At 52.7% G+C, this 5,229-nt stretch overlaps 1 long non-coding RNA gene across 1 annotated transcript; it reads right to left on the bottom strand.

The window, feature by feature from the left end:
- Nucleotides 1-3,191: 3,191 nt before the first annotated feature.
- On the bottom strand, nt 3,192-4,252 carry LOC109747628 (uncharacterized). Its single transcript, XR_002229201.4, has 3 exons — nt 3,901-4,252; nt 3,684-3,755; nt 3,192-3,539 (listed from the first exon to the last, which is right to left on the bottom strand). It is a non-coding gene; the product is annotated as an uncharacterized lncRNA (long non-coding RNA).
- Nucleotides 4,253-5,229: the final 977 nt, after the last annotated feature.

Below are 5,229 nucleotides of genomic sequence, written 5' to 3'. Positions count from 1 at the left end.
AAGGAGAAGTTGCTGGAATTAGCTAAGCTTTATCTTGATGATTTTAATCACAGAGATATGATACTCTTGAAAATGAACTTGGTCTCTACATAAATAATATAATCCATGAAAGAAGGTTTTCTAGGTTGGACAAAATAGGTGATTGCTAAACTGATGGTGGACAAAATAGGTTTTCCAGCTATGAATATTGTGAAGAATGCTTTGCGTGACAAAATTGGTGATGATTATTTGAGTCATAGCCTAATTTGCTTGTTGGGCTTTTTGCTCAAAAGCCACAACAGTTCTACATATACATGACACCCCTCTTATTCTCATCCATCACATTGCACAGAGTTCTACAACAGTTCTAGGCTTCCCTCGCGCCGCTCTCCCCCGCGTCGCTCTCCCGAGGGCGACTCGGGGGCGATCTAGGCTTCCCTCGCGCCGCCTCCTCCCCCTTCCCCTCCTCCTCGCCACTGCCGGAGGCGGTCGCCGGGGCCCCCGCGCGGCTGCCTGTGAGGGCGGCGGCGAGGCCTCTGGCCGCTCCCTTTCGGTGGTGAGCTATGTTTTTAAGGCGGTAAGGCGAGGCAAGGCGCTGGGGGGCGCCTCACCGCCTAAGCGGTAAGGCATAAGGCGAGGCGGACGCCTTAGAGAGTTCTGAGCAGTAGGATGAAGTAGAATTTGGTAGGCAACTAGGCATACACACTACACATCTTGCACTTCCTGCTGGTTGTAGAGCCCATATAGCATCCATCCTCTTTGCACTTTCTCTTCTCCCCAATAGTAATCATGCATTATTCTAACCATCCAGGCATCCAGTAACCACTATAAGAGAGGCAGTGAGCAACCAGCAAAGCAGCTAGCACAAAGCAGTGAGCAACTAGCAAAGCAGGAAGCAATCAACAACTGAAAAGCAGCAAGCCATGAACAACTGAACATGGAAGAAACAGATCAGAGGAGGGTGGGGGAGAAGGGGGAGGGAGAGGAGTAGAGGATGGGGGACGTATATCTTGGCAGTTGGCTCCTTGCTGTTGCCTGTTGCTGTTGTACTGAAGAGGACGAGCTACTGGAGAGGAGGAGGAGCTGCTGGAGAGGATCAGCTGCAGAGGAGGGAGCAGATCTGCTGGAGAGGAGCTAGAGAAGGAGGAGGAGGTGCGTGTGGATTGGGGGCTGTTTCTCTCTCTCTCTCTCTCTCTCTCTCTCTCTCTCTCTCTTACCTGTTGGCGCCAACAGCATCTTTGTTTCCCGCCTAAAATTGCTTCCCTGTCTGGCTGGCAAGCTCAAGGCGTCCAATATGGACCAAGGCGCCAACCTGGACGCCTTAGCAGCGCTTCAGACGCCTTAAAGCTTAAGGCGGACGCCTTACTCAGGCACCTAAGGCAAGCTGGACGCCTTGAGCTTGCCGGGCGCCCTGACGCCTAAGCATCGCCTAGGCGACGCCTTACGGACGCCTTAATAACAATGGTGGTGAGGGCCCGGATCTGAGGCGGCGGCCTCGCTGGTGCGGACGGCGCTCCTCCGGCGGCGGGGAGTGCTTGTCGGTGAGGTAGGTCGGATCCCCTCAGCTGCGCGGGCAGCGAGGTCCCGGTGGGCGCTGGTCATGGCGCGGGGAGGCCCCGGGCTCCCCTCGTCAGATCGGAGGCGATCTGGTCCGCTCGTGATGCATGACCTCCGGCCGGCTTGGATCTCCGGCGTGCACGCGCCTGCCGATGTTGTGGCTGGTTCGAAGGTGGCAGCAGGGTGCTTGGCCGGGGGAAACCCTTGGCCGCCGGTGGCGGTCACGGCGTCGATGGCGTCCCCCACGCCATTCCCTCCTTGGTGGCGGCGCCGAGGCTAAACCTCCCCTGCCTCCCCCCTTACCCTGCGCCCGGGTGAAAACCCTAGCCCCGGTGGCTAAGCGGCGGCGGCGCCACAGCGTCGTCACCTTCTTGAAGGCGCCGACTTGGGCATGGGGATGCTGGGTGTGCATGGCGAGCTTGTCTGGTTCCTGATGGCGGCCCGTCTGACTTCCGGCCGTGTCTCCGATGGGGACCTCGCCCTTCCTCACCTTGTACATGCCGTGGTGGAGCGGTACTTCATCTCACTCATTGATGGCGGCGAAGATCGGCGGCATGGCGCTGTGGAGGCTCACTGCCCGATGCGCGGAGATGGACTCGCGCAGGAGGAGGTAGCTGTCTGGCGTCATGATGACGTCGATGGCGGAGTGGCCTACACAAGGTAGAAGACTCAATATATTCTGAAGACGGACCTGTGGAAGATAGCTGCGACAACACAAGAGTGTGTCGGACCGGATTGTGGCCTAGACCCGGTATGTGGCTCGGCTGGGGCTTCCGGCTTTTGATGTTATGTTTAGGTGAGTGGTTTGGGTAGTGGCCCAACTACCATCCCTTCATCATATGGATAAGAGTAGCGGCATATGTTGCCGAGATGGTGGATTCAGGAATATTGTTTGTAATACTTTGTAAGGTCCTCGAAAATAATTAATAAAGTGGTCGTATGCATCTCCCAGATGCAGAGGCCGGGGGTCATCCTCCATTTCAAAAAAAAAAATCACATTGCACAGAGCAATGACGACAAAATACACACATTTCTATGTTACCTAGGTTCATGATCAGCAGCATCACCTACATAAATATAGCCAGCCAGCACAAAGCTACATAAGCAACACACTACCTGGCAGCACCCACTAATTTAAATACATAGGCACCACAGAAAACTATATATGAATAAAACCAGAAAACTATATGAAACTGTATAATCTGGCACTAGGTTTCATGCCTCGAGCAATGTGATATCCTTTTTTCTTCACAACTTGACAATTCAGAGATGCTTATTAGGAAATATACTTGCAGAAAAATAGCCAGAGGACTTGAATCTGTTTGACTGGTAGAAATCCAACTATGAAACCATCCAGCTACGATTCTTACTCATCTGTTCCGGACTCATTGTCTCCTGAAAGCAGCGCCTGCACAAGCACACATCATACATGTAAAAAAAGACGAGTGATTCAGTGGAGAACCAACAATAGACCACAGTACAAGGGCCAAAGAGGAAAGGATTTGAAAGCTACATGAATTCTTTGAGACCTTAAACCATCAGCCTAGATTTTCCTTTGGCTAATTGTAAATTGATATAAATCTGCATCTACCCGCACTGGCACTTGGATGGGAAGTATTTATAGGAAGAAACAAATCCAAAGGAAGATGAAAAAATCAGCAGAAAAAAATCATGACCAATGGCAATAGCCATTAATTAGCATGTTGCTTTGAGAGCTGGATCCAGCGAAGAGCGGGGCAAGAGAAAAAGGAACGCCAGCCGCCATTGTTGTGCGTGGTGATGTACACAACCAATGATAGCTTTTTTTCTCTCTAAGGGAAAGCAGTCAGCCTATTACATAACTCGAAATTGGGCCTCGAACAGTACTGCACAAATAGCATGAGTGATCTAAAAAGAAGAGTACATCTTCACGTACATACACTGCATATCATGAAGCAGCTAGCAAGGAAAAAGAGTCAACATCTTCACGTCTTCACATGCATACACTGCATATCCTGAAGCACCTAGCAAGGATGAAAATTACAGTAACATTAATCTTTTCAGTTTTTCAGTGACATAACCAATGTGATTGCTAATAACCGAATGTCAGCTCCAGCTAGATGTACGGATATAGCCCCACTGAAAAGGCAGGGTTTTTTTTTACTTACAACGGAGCAGGGGAACACCATCCCGCATCTAATGCGGCGCCGACAGCCTCCAGAAATAGTTCCGCAATGCATCTACAAAAAAACCACCAAGATAGAAGAGAAAAGAGCACGAAATTTAGCAAGATATGTGCAAATTCACGGCTTAGATTTATCAAAGGAAGAACATTAAGGATAAAAGAAATTAAAAGAGCAGGGGAGAGGGGAGGACGGAGTTTACCATGGAGGGGCAAGGTGAGAGACGTGGCGAGACGATGGGGACGTGAGATGGGGGAAGGCGAAGAAGCAACTACAAAAACCCCTCCTCACGCTTGCCGACGATGTACGCGCACACACAGGGGAGATAGAAGGCAACGACCTCAGCCTTGGGGTCAGAAGGATACGGAGGAGGGCGTCGGCCGGGGGCGAGGTCGACGGTGGGGTGGTGCGGCCACCGCGGGCGAGGACGACGGCGGGGTGGGGCTGGCTGCCGTGGGCGAAGACGACGGCGGGGTGGTGGCGGCCGCCGTGGGCGAGATCGACGGTGGGGTGGGGGCGGCGGCTGTGGACAAGGACGGTGGGGGTGGGGTGGCGGCTAGGGTCTGGGATGAGGATCGGGGAACTTTCTCGTAGGGTTTCCATTTGTCTAGAAGCGCCTTGTTTTCTCCCGTGGGCCGTTGCCCACAGGGAAAAAGAAATTCGCATGGGCCTTCGCGCGCGCGCGAATATTTTGGCGGCAATGGGCTGGCCTGAGTACTTTCCTGTGGGCTAGCCTCACAGGACAATTCATTTTCCTGTGTGTTATATAATACCCTACAGTAAAATGAACTATTTTCCTCGGGGCTTAAGTAAGCCCGCCAGGAAAATTATTATTCCTGTGAGATGCTTCGGGCCTCACAGGAAAATAGGTCACCCTAAGGAAAAGTGTAATTTCTGGTAGTGCGGCGTGCGGCGGCCGATGATTCCACCTCCAGCCTATAAATACATGAGGACCTTACAACCGGGAGGGAGACCACAAGTCACCACATCCAGCCACCACGTCGCAGCCAACACGCGCGCAGCAAGCCAGCAACACATCCCATGATGAAGCTCACGTTCCTTGAGGGTGAGACTTTGAACTAATTCATCTATTTTTTTTTTCTTTCTCCTTAGCATACAACATGCATGCACACGAGCAAGTCATCACACAATCGGCGCCGGAGACAACGTTTGTGGAGCATGCGATCTCGCAGCCCGCCGCCACCTTCCTAAAGGACGCTGTTGAAGACAATGGCAATGCCGATGGTACGTGCTCCAGCGCGCAGCCTGTTGGACTTCTTTGTGGTGGCCGCCCTTGGCGACGAGGCCGCTGATCTTCCATCAAGCCGGCGCCATGAAGAATAGAGGCGTGGGAGCTCGTCAAGACGACGCCCGTCACCTTCGTCATCAAGTCGGAGCCACGGAGGACGGCGTCGTGGAGCTGAAGGGACGCCGCCGACGTCTTCTTCATCAAGCAGGTGCCGCGGAGGATGGAGGCACGGAGCTCGCCAAGACGATGCCCATCGCCAACATCATCAACCTGGTGCCGCGG

Source organism: Aegilops tauschii, chromosome 7 (genome assembly GCF_002575655.3).
Source record: "Aegilops tauschii subsp. strangulata cultivar AL8/78 chromosome 7, Aet v6.0, whole genome shotgun sequence".
NCBI lineage: Eukaryota > Viridiplantae > Streptophyta > Magnoliopsida > Poales > Poaceae > Aegilops > Aegilops tauschii.
This window is presented reverse-complemented; position numbering and strand designations above follow the sequence as displayed.